General features: G+C 41.5%; 1 long non-coding RNA gene across 1 annotated transcript; it reads right to left on the minus strand.

The window, feature by feature from the left end:
• Window positions 1–6,848: 6,848 nt before the first annotated feature.
• On the minus strand, window positions 6,849–12,183 carry LOC103806879. The gene is made up of 3 exons (XR_624778.1): window positions 12,164–12,183; window positions 9,446–9,454; window positions 6,849–6,858 (listed from the first exon to the last, which is right to left on the minus strand). It is a non-coding gene; the product is annotated as an uncharacterized LOC103806879 (long non-coding RNA).
• Window positions 12,184–12,258: the final 75 nt, after the last annotated feature.

Here is a 12,258-nt window from a genome sequence, read left to right on the forward strand (position 1 = left end):
GAATACACTCTTGAAAAATGCTGTACTGTGACTCACCTGTGTGGCTGAGCATCTTTATGATGCTCAAAGCAAGAATGCCATGTGTTCTTCAAAAACTCAAAGCAGCAGTTTTAGATAGAAGATTTCAGTAAACCTTCTGAAATGGCTGGAAAGCTATCCAACTTTTCTGTGAAAACTTCAGGCTGTCAGACCTGAGTTTGGTCCTCACTGAGTAAATCATGGCTGGGAATAAGACATGGAGCAGAACTCAGTGATCTGCTTCTCACAGTGCATGGTACCATGTGGAGAATGGAAAGCAAGCCAGATTCTCACCCAGCATGGAACAGCCTTTGAAAGCATCACTCCACTACAGCAATGGTCTAACACATGTTCAACAAACATCAGTCAACAAATTCCTAGGATAATTCCTGCACAAATACTAAACATTTCTGGTTTAGTTGACTTTTAGACCTGAATGTGTAACAGTGCAATGTGAAATCCAGGCCTAGCTCACTGACTGCTGGTGTTCCCCCAACCTGCCCCCAATAAAGCACTTTGTTCGTCCCCAGCACCTTCTAAAAGGGATTTCATCTCACTGAATTAGAAGGGCCTTGGAGACTTGCATAATCTGAAAATGGGTCACAGCTCTCTGTAGTGCAATGGTTCCCTGTTCTCTGCCACTGCCTGCACTGCACAGGTGTGAAGGGAGTGCACTGCCTTGCCAAAAAACAGCAAGGAGCTGATGAAGCAGAGCTGGGAGCTCAGTGACAGCTGACCTTGCATCAATATCACTACTACCACACAGTCAGAAGAACAGTCCTGCTTAAGGGAAAATGTGAGTTCAAAGAGAGCCATACAGCTAATTATTTCTATTGGCTTTATAGCAGCACATACAATCTTTACGCTTAATATGCCAAACAGCACACACACGTCAGGATTGTTTCTCTTCCACAGCACTGACAGAACAAGCACAAAAGCAGATAAAACAGATGGAGAAGCCCAAGTACCAGTGAGCTCCTGCAGGTCATCATCTTGCTGCTGTAAGACATCACAGCAGAGAAGAGACCTAAGGCCACGCAGGGAGGGGCACACTGCCCCAGTCTCTGCAGGCATGTCTGAGAAGCAGACAGACACAACTGCACGACCAGGCTGCATGAAAAGCAGCCTCTCAGGAATTGCACAGCTCCTCTACACTGGCAGTTTCTGTCTCCTTTCTGTGCACTGTTAATTCCTAAAATAATCAATGCTATTTTCCACAGCCTCACACATGTTTTCTTTCTCCAGCAAGCAATGAAGAGATCTGTGGTTTCCTGAAACCTCTCATGGCAATCCCTTTTCAAAGGCTGAGTGCAGTGGGGGAATTACTCTTCTCAGGCTGAAGTTGCAAAATTCAGTAGCAGCCCATAGCTGTTCCATTACAAATAATCCGTTTAAATGCTGGTGAAGAACAAACATCACGAAGCAACACGACTGCTCAACTGTGAAAGCATATAATAAAGCAAATATAATAAAGCATATAATAAAGCAAATAATAAATTACTGCCCCAAATGACTAACACAACAAAATGTCCCACACTTGGAGAGAATAGATCTGCACAAGCAGATGAGTAGAAAGCTCACACACTAACAGCAATGCCAAAGAGAAAAAAAACAACAATGCCAGTGGCTCATTGGAAAGCTGACAGAGATGGTCTGAAAAGTGCAATCTCTCATCCAATACATTGGAAGTTGGTATGTTTTCAGTGAATCTCTTAGGGCATGCACTATTTATCCACTGGCATCCCTCAGCTCTCCCTGGGTTACTGATGGCCATACATGGTCACACACACCTCCCTCGAATAACAGTCTGAAATTCAGGCATACTGTGGTGCTGCTTTTTTCCCAGGATTGCATGTGGCTGGTGAGTCTGCAGCCCCAGTGCCAACAGACAGGGCTCAGCACTGGGCTGCAGCCTGCTCACCCTCTGCACAGCTGCTCAAAGGCTGCCACCTGTGTTTAGTTTTGGTTTCTCTTCCGAAATGCTGCAAAACTCCTCACTATGTTTTGAATGCATAAAATTTGATGTCACTCACAGAAGGAAAAACTATTTGCAGCAGCACTGAGTCACTCCTTGCAAAGTGATCACTGGACTATCTGAAGCATCAGGGAGTAAGAAAAGCATCTCAGTTGGATCCAGAAGGTCACAGAACAACTGGGACTGCTATGCAGCAGTTTACAGAGGCACAGAGAGAATCTGCACCTACAGTTTGCAGTGATTAATGAAGTAATTTAATTTACAGCTTGGATGATGGGATAGAGTACACTCCCTGACAGCCTGGAAGTCACCAGCTTGGGGTGAGCAGTTGATACACTGGGTGGTTTGTCTGCTCCTCATAAGGGCCTGGACAGACTAGAAGAAATGGGCTGATAGGAACTTCATGAAGCTCAAACACAAATGTAAAGTCCTGCACCTGCATGGATTATACCCATGCAACAGTTCAGGCTGGAGGCCAACAGGCTACAAAACAGCTCTGCAGAATAACACCTGTGGCACTGGTGGAAAACAAGGTGAACCAAAGTCAGAACTGTGCCCTTGAGGTGCAGAAAGCCAACTCCATACTGGGCTCTATTAGCAACATCACAGACAGCAGGTCCAGGGAAGTGATAATTTCCCTTTATTTAACACTTGTGAGATCAGATCTGCTCTAAGTGTCCAGTTTGGGCTCCCCAGTACAAGACACTGACAGTGAGTCTGGTGGAGGGTCACTGATACCACAGGGGAATGGAGCACATGGCAAACAGAGTTGAGTTTGCTCAGCCTTTAGAACAGGTTAGGTGGGTTTCTGCCCACCTAGTGGGAGCATATGATAAGATGGAGCCTGAATCTTGTGGAAGGACAAGAAGCAACAGTCAGAAGCTGGAAAACTAGAAATTCAGACCTGTTAAAAATGAAAAAAAGGAGGAAAAAATATCACCAAGAGGGTGGTCAAACACTGGAACACATTGTCCAGAGAAACTGTGGAGCTCCCCTGCTTGAAGACATTCAAGTCTTTGCCTGGACAAGGCCCTGAGCAGTCTACTCTAACAGGACCTGCTTCAAATGGGAGCCTGGAGTAGATTTCTCTGGAAGTCTCTTTTGACCTACCCAACTCCAATTCCATATCCATATTTACAGTCACTTGTGAATGCTACTCCATGGAGTCAGCCACAGGATCTGCAGGCACCGTTTGAAGACAGTGAAGACAATCTAACACACACCTACATGTAGGAGCAAAAGAAAAAGATTTGTTCACACATTTTCCTGGTTCCATGTAAACATTAATGATACTGCAATTTCTAGCCCAAGGACACACTTCAATATTTACTCTGAACTCCAATATCCTTTTAAAAAAGAAGGCTACCTTGGTGCTCTGTGAGACACCATAAAGAATTAGTCCTTAGAGTCTATAAGCTGTCTGAGCTCGTGACAGTAAAAATTGGTATAAATTTCTAACGGTTATAATTAAATTTTACGCCACTACAATTTATTTCATACTGGTATAATCAGGCTCAGCTGTACTAGTCTCACATTTAGGAGCACAAAAGCTTTTGTTCTGATCACACTGAATTTAGGAGATGTAAAGCTAGCATTCCCCCCCTCACAATTAAAAGTCACAGGATACCCAATTAATTATTGAAAATGGATGCACAAAGGAGACAGCTGCTGGGTTTTAGTTCCTTGACTATTTGCTGAGCATCATTTACACGCATTGTACCAAGCTGCAAACTGCTTTGAACATAAATAGAAGGTGCCCAACTGAGAGGTTGTGTAATTATGTGGCAGTATCTATCAGGTTTTATGGGTCAGCTAATAAAAGACAAAACTGCTACCATCATACCATGCACGTACTCCAAGGGAGCTTGGAATTATTTGTAAAGGAAGAATCCTTCGCCTCCGAATGCAGAAGCTGGGTGCCATGGATCTGGCACCTTTTCACTAGACAGGGCCAGAGGCAAAACTTGGGGCTCTGAAAAACCCCAGTCCCACCATGAGGGCCACCACTACTTTACTATTCCACTGCCAGGTCAGAAGCTAAAGTCATTCATTAGTCATATTTCTGGTGTATCTAATTAGGTTTCCTCTGGATCAAAATCTACACTCAAGAGAATAGCTGTGAAACAGAAAATATTTCTTCATCTCAGGTGTCTGTAACTCCTTCCATCACACTTAATGTATTGGAGTTAGTGGGGAGAAAAAATCCCACAACCCTAAATTATGAACATGAAAACACTTCCAAATCAGTAGTTAGGTATGACAGCAGACTTCATTCTATTCTAAAACTTGCAGCCTCTATACAATAGAAGACTTTTTTTTGCCTGAAGAAATATTGCAGTTTGTACACAAATGCTTCTTGTTTGTTACTTCTTCCTAGATCCTACTGGTTTTTAATACTGAAAAATTAAATAAATAGAAACTCTGAAAGTCTCTGGTGGGTTTTATGAGGAATTTTATAGACAGAAAAATTTGGAATCAAACAAATAGGCTTTGAAAGAAACCCCTCCAGACACTGTGATTTCTATTTTAGTTCTGTATATCCAGATACAGTTCAAAATACAAGATACAGTTGTGTTACACAGTCTTAAAAGACCAAATATTTATGTGCTAAGGAGAGTATATTCCAAGAAATTCTATGAGAAAACATATTTTCTATAAACCCAATATTGAGACTTTGTTCTCATGCTAGCTCTTTGTTATTCTAATTTCTTTCAGATAATATAATTTTCTTTTGATGTGTTCTGCTGTAATGAAGCATGAACACAATACACAAACTGTCTATGGTTTAAAGTAAAATCTACAGCTCACCAAAACTCCAAACTAAAAGCCCCTCAAGCTTTCATGTCATTTTGCAGCATTTTTATTGTAAGTATGTTAAGATTTATCCTTCTTATTGCACAGGAATAGTACATTTCCCCATTCTCACATGGATTATTCGAAAAAAAGCTTCAGAAAAATGCTGTTCTGTACACCATATCCACTGAATTACAGTACTTTTTCATATTTCACTGTGGAAGGTTATGAACATGAGAAACTGCCAAAAATATCCCAGATCAACAGAGAGCTGATAAAACTCTCAAAACAATTACCCTAAATTTTTTTTTAAAATATATCCACTGGGTATTTTATAGTACAAGTCAATAGAATTCTTGCCAGCCAATACTTGCACACGTGCTCTGACCTTCTGTTTCATTTGTTCTGCCTTCCTATTGAATCAGTCACTAACCGGGATTGAAGCATCACAGGTTTCTGTTGTTACTCAGCTATTGTTGAAAGAAGTGTCTGTCCAATAAAACTCTCTTGTACATACCTGGCTAGGAAATCATCCCATCCTATTTAATTAATGAATGAAAGCTATCATATTCTATTAAAGACGTAAGAGCTTTTAATGACCCTTCACAAAGTTAGAGCATTTATTTTGTTCTGATGGAATATCTGCTGAAATTATCTGTTAAAACTTTAATGGGATGGAAAATTCCTGCATTTGTCATAAATATGCACACTGTCAAACCCATGAGGCAAAACCTAGATTTTAGGGAAAATCTTTTAACAAAAAAGACAGAGCTATGAAAAGAATTTCCATTTATTTTCCTCTCTCTAAAAAGGAACTAGGCAATCAACTGGGAAAACTAATAGATTCATCCCAAAGTTAACACATGGAGAGCCAGGAAAAAATGTAATTGTCTGGCTACATTTCCCACAGAAACATGTAGCTGGGCCAACCTGCATAAATGCATTAAAATACATCTTAAATACAGTACTTAGTACAAAATACTACATTCCAGTATGGTTAAAGAATAAGTTATGCTTCTCTTAATAAACCATTAAAACTTCCAGACATTGCCCTGCAGCCCTGTCATGGTTTGATCATTACACACAGAGAATTTCATGCCATGTGACAACACTAACAGCTTTCTGAAGAATCTTATCTAAGCCTGTCATAAACCATGGGAAGAATAAGGTGGCTGGCAAGATGGAGTAAAATCTCCTTGCAGTGTTCAGCCTCCTGAGGGGAGAGATTTTCTTCTTTGTCCTCTTCCAGAATGCTCAATCAGATTAGAGACCAAGACCTTTTCTAAATCAAAAGTAGTTTAACTTCAAATAGCTGTAATTCACTGCTTTGTGCTTCTAAGTTCTACTATAATGCTATGTACATCATCTGCTTTTCTTCTTTCCTGACTGCTCTGTTTCATATATATTGCTAATTCCCACCCTCGAAAAGGTTACTACTAGTTATGTAGTGCAGCCCACCAAGGACTTGAACCTACAACACAGCTTAATGTCTTGCATCTTGGAACACCTTTAAAGGAGTACACACTGGAGATTCAGCTGCACAAAGTCTGCCACTGTGATAGAAAAATATTCTTTTCAAAAAGAGTAAAATCACCTGCTTTATTGACCAGGCAAATGGGCAGCTAATAGGCAGCCCTGGGACTGACCTCTAGAGATCTACTAAAGGTCTGCATGCTCAGAAGAAAAGGAAGTGCCCTACATGAAGAAACTAAGCCAAGATGCACATTTTCAAACACAGATCTAAACAAAAGACTGAAGAAACACAGCACTTGGCCCCTGGAACAGCTGCAGAGGATGGTGACACCAACCAGGTTTGAGAGTAGCTGCCTCTTCAGGTCTTCCTCCTGCACCAAGAATGCCTCAAGACAGAGGTCAGAGTCATGCAGAGACAAGGATGTCAGAGCCACTAAAACTGCAGAATCATCTGCAAATGAAAATGGAGAATGTATACCTAAAGAGATTTCTCAGGCTCCTTAAAAAAAAAACCACCCACAACAAGAAGAAAAGCCAGACTATAAAAATGTACCAGCACTTGGACCTGTTCTTTTGACACAGTTCATACTATCCTAATGCTTTGGTGAAAATTCAAACCCCTCACTTTAGAGGTTAAGCACTAACTGATGGCAAGAACTCTTTAGTCGCCTCAGTACGTTGTGTTTTCAGAGAAAACAAAAATTCTCTTGCTCTGATGTACTTGAAAGGAAAAAAGATTTATTCTGTACCCCAAAATTAAATAAAGGGTTACTACAAAGTACATATGTTTCAGTCACACAAATACAGGACACTCTGGCTTACCTCCAGCATATCATTCCAATTCCTCCCTCAGTAGGTGCTGAAGGGCTTTGCTGGATCAAGTCTGGAGTGCTCAGCACCTCACAGCATCAAGCTCAGAGGGTCATCACCTTCACATGGAGTATTTTGTAACTTTGTCTGCCACTAAACTTTCAGCTAGCAGTAGCACAGATTTCCCCAAAGCACTTGGGAAAAGAGTATAAAAGATTTCTGACAGCAGCAGAGACGACTTGGGTTTTTTTTAAAAAATTAATCAAGCGGCTGAACTGGGTCCTACTGCTATTTAATCCCAATTATGGTGTGCAAGAAGCTGTGCCCTAAAAATCAACTACTTAATAATGCTCCCATGGCTGCCTGAGTGGTATAAAATACCTCTGAATTTAATGCTTATACATGGGTATTTAAGAAAGTGAAGCTTTCTCTTTTGCTAACAGTTTATGCATAATTTAAATATGCAATATAATATTTTGGAATTTATGTGAGACATGAACACATTAAAAATTATAATCACAGTGAGGATACAAAAATTCAAGCAGCAGAGTACACTTTTATAGAAATGCAGGGAGACAAAATAGTGTTGGAAAAACTGAATGATGCTCCCATAATTCATTACCCATGACAAGCAGCTGAACCAGAACTCCAGAAAACTACACCCATGGCCATAGGAATTCACATCCTAGTGTTTCACTGAAGATGTCTATTCTCAGCTATTTAAAGCAGAAACAAAGAAGAACAGGACTTCAAAGACAGCTCATGACTATGCTCACACTATCAACTTCCTTCGGGATTTCTGATGGACCCAGTAGCAAATCTTGTCCCAGCAGCCAACAAAATCAAAATGCCAAAAAGACTTTTAATTCTTAGACTATGAAGGACTTAAAATATATGTAGAAATGTGTTACATTTAAGGACATAGTAAGATAAATATTAAAATATTTGTTATATATTTTCTACTTTTAAAAATGTCATAAAATTATAAACATGAAAAATAAAACCTGAGCCCCATTTCATTTTCAGAGTCATTTTTGGTAGGAAATTCCATGTACATAACAAAAAAGTCCCCAGGCCATCTAAAGGACACCAGGAATCTCAAGGGCCTGTTTCCCAAGAAGCAGAACATACTTCTACCAAGAGATCTCTGAATCATACAAACAAAGTTAAAGAAATGCAAGGAAGCACTGCCAGAGTGTTTATATTCATGAAGAACATTTCTCATCACACTAATATTTATGAACCCTTTATTTCATTACTTATAACTTTTCAGACAAACAGGAGCAACAAGATCACAGCAGATTATTCCTAGGAAGACAGATGAACTGAGTTATAAAGGGATATGCCAGCTAAGGAGGAATAGAAGAGGAAGATGTTTGCAATGTGGTTTGCCTGGGAAGTGGGTGGGATCTGAGGGTGTCCCCACACACATCTTTCCCACATGGTGATGTTCTGTGAGCTGCCAGTGTGACCTGAACTCAGCATCAAGCACATCACTGCTAATGGGTCATGTGCAGATCTACGTAGAGCACTATTAATCACTCTCCTTCCTAACACAGACTAAATACTTCACAGCTGAGCATGACCCAAAGTATAGAGAAGTCCAGCCAGGCATCAGCTGAGACCACTACAGTCAACTCTACAGCTGGGATCAACACGAATGGACCCAGTCCATCAAAATTCCCATATGGTTATCCAGAGAAAAATGTCCATTGACACCATGGAACGTAAGGTCTGCAGCCACCACACTGAATCAATGAACAGCCACAGCTGTTGAGCTGCAAGAGCACAGCTCTGGCAAAGGTTCAGAAGTGCCAGCTTAGTTTTATTTAGACAGGAGGAAGCTCAAATAGTGCAATCCATGCATTCTGGGATCAGGAGAGCCCTTAGAAGCACTGGCACATACAGGAACATTTGAGCAATGACAGAACTCCCCACTGACAGAGGAGTTGCAGCAGGCAATCTAGATACACCTGTAGTGGGTTGACCCTGGATACATGCTGGGAACCCACCTAAGCAACTCTCTCATTCCCCTCTGCAAATGGGCAGAGGAGAGAAAATATGATGCAAGGTCCATGGGTTGAGATAAGGACCAGGGAGAGATCACTCACTGAATACAGTCATGGGCAGAACAGACTTAACTTGGAGAAATTAAGTCCACTCTAACAAGATCAGAGCAGGATAATGAAAAAATAAAGCAGACCTTAAAAACATGTTCCCCCACCCCTCCCTCCTTCCCAATTCTATCTCCTTGCCCACAATGGCACGGGGAGACAGGGAGTGGGGGCTATGGTCAGTCCATCACACATTGTTCTGCCACTGCTCTCAGGAGAGGAGTCCCTTCCTTCCCCTGCTCCAGCGTGGGGTCCCTCCCACGGGACACAGCTCTGTACAAACTTCTCCAATAGGAGTGTCCTTCCACGAGCAGCAGTTCTCCACACACTGCTGCAGAGTGGGTCACTCTCCACAGGGTTCAGTCCAGTCCCTCAGGGACAGCTCCTACACAGGTTCCCCACAGGATCACAGGTCCTACCAGAAACTGCTTTGGCAGAGGTCTCCTCTCTCCACGGGTCTGCAGGTCCCTGCCAGGAGCTGCTACAGCAAGGGCTCCCCACAGGTTCACAGCCTCCTCCAGGAATTCACCTTGCTCCAACACGGGTCTCCTCCACAGGCTGCAGGAGGGTCTCTGCCCCCTGTTAACCTCCATGGGCTGCAGTGGCACAGCTGCTTCACCACAGTCTTCACCACAGGCTGCAGGGGATGCTCAGCTCAGGTCCCTGGAGTACCTCTTTCCCCTCCTTCTCCACTGACCTTGGTGTCTGCATAGTTGTTCCTCTCACATATTCTCACTCCTCTCTTCTCTGGCTGCAACTTCTTAGGCGCAATAACTTTTTTCCTTTCTCAAATATGTTATCACAGAGGTGTTCCTGCCATCACTGATTGGCTAGGCCTTGCTGCAGTGGCAGGTCCATCCTGGAGCTGCTGGCGTTGGCCCCAGAAGCCACCCCTGGAGTCCCTGCCACCACCAAAACCTGGCCAAGCAAAACCACTACAACACCTCACAGAGACAATCCAAAGCATCTGTCTTACACCAAAAAACCATCACCAACTGATCAACCAGAAGTTCTGCTTTCAAACTAATGGTGTTAGAGACTCATACCTGTGCAGGCAAGAATTCCTGTTGCTTCAGCCCTTTTATAAACAGCTCTGCTGTACCACTTAGTGTGATCTCTCCTAACTGAAATCAGCTGGTATGAGTAAGGACTGCTGGAGACACCTAGGTATCTGTCAAAATGTATTTAATCAATCTAACAGCCTTTGCTTGGGAAACCACATCACAGAAACAGGAAAAGGCACAGCCCAAGAACATGACAAACAAGGCTACTGAATGAGGAGTGCCTTCCTTTCTTCAGGAAGGACTTACAGAATAAATAAAAAAATGGAAGAAAAAAGTTTAGAGTGTTATTAGTGGAACAACCTGATTTTATGTAGTCTAAACCAAAGATTGTGCCATTTGGGAGCATTATCACAGCAGAAGTTTTTCAAAAGAGCAGAGCAGCCATTTTGACAAAGCTAATGAATGCTTTACATAAAAGATCTGCCACACAATACGATGTGGGTGTTTGACCACTGCTGTAAGTTCCTAGAATCCTTGCAATTCTTTCTGCTGACATAAAACTCTGGGATGCATTAAAGAATTTTTGATTCCTGCTCTTTCAAGAAAAAGAAAGAAAACAAAAAGGAAACAGGCACGAGCATATCAAAGGTCCTGACAGATTGTATGATTCTGTGTATGTGCTTTAGAAACTCATCACTAAAGTGAGCAGCAAAAGATACAGTAACACCTCCTGCTCTAAGAAAAGGTCTACAAATGGTAAGGTAAAATGATGCATCTGGCATTAAACAACCAAGTCATCTGTAAAAATAGGCCAATATGTCAGTCTTTGTCCTGCAGTTTATGAAAGTCAACCATAACACCTAGTGAAATATTACTTATGCATCGTTTTGTTATTTGCTGTATCTGTTTAAAAAAAATTAAATCGCCTTTCTTTGCCAGCAATACTCAGAACTTACCCCATATGATTCCTGTGCTCATTCTAGTGTATTTCTTGTATGTTTCTGTCAGAATTTAGGCATTGGTTATTTTATCATGAATTTAGTAACATCTGACATTACATTCTAGCTCTGATACTGCTTAAAGTTGTTCTACAAGTAAGTCTATGCCAGAAGGAGAATTCTAAGTAGGGTCAGGAATGCTGAGCACTTGCTGTTGCTTGGTCAACACTCAAAATTCTGTGCTCAGCTGATCCAGTCAGCACACAATCATGCAGCCTTTTAAATGAACCTTATTAACAAAATCCAGCCAAAGTATGTGCAAATATAGACTGTGTAATCTAGACTTACAAAGAAGTCTGCACATTGAGAAGGGTGCTGTCTCTTCCTCTAAGCAAGCATGCCCTTTGAAAGGTCTTAGCATATTTCAGAATATTTTATCCTCACAATGTAATGGACAGCTTGGCTCTGACACTCTAAAGGTCTCAAGTCTCTCACTAAAGAAAGCACATACTACTCCTGCTGCTGATATTGCTTGTTCACACATCAGGATTCCACACTTTCTGCTCTCAGCAAGAGCTACTCATTAGCCACTGCTGTAGCTTCTGATGCTACAGGAAACATGGGGAACAAATTCACACAGATGGAACCACATACCGAAGCTCCTAATATGCAGTAACTCAGGGGAGGAACTGGAAGCCTAAATACTTGACTGGATTTGTGTTAAACTGACCTTGGCCACACAGTAAACAACTGGTAACTCTGAAATAAGAATCCCAGAGTCCCAAGATCTCCACTCTTGGCCCTGAAGAATGCTGTCTTAAATAAAGTACCTGTATTTCTGAACAGGCAGAGCAAGGGAAAGTTCTATTTATGGGACACAGATTGTGAGTTGTCAAGTACTGCACAATCATTACACTTCATGATGAGAATGCAATTCCAGATTTTATCACAGAGAAAAATCAAAAGATGAGCACACAATCTGTGCAAGGGAGAGATTTATATTGTAGGCAGTCTGTTAGAAAAGCGAAAAGTGTTTACAACTGCTTTCCATGTTCAAACTGATACAAGTAGATGGTTCAAATTCTCAAATTTTGAGTGATAACAGTTCTAAATTCTGAAAAATGATGTTCATT

Source organism: Acanthisitta chloris, unplaced genomic scaffold (assembly GCF_000695815.1).
Source record: "Acanthisitta chloris isolate BGI_N310 unplaced genomic scaffold, ASM69581v1 scaffold948, whole genome shotgun sequence".
In the NCBI taxonomy this organism is placed as follows: Eukaryota; Metazoa; Chordata; class Aves; order Passeriformes; family Acanthisittidae; genus Acanthisitta; species Acanthisitta chloris.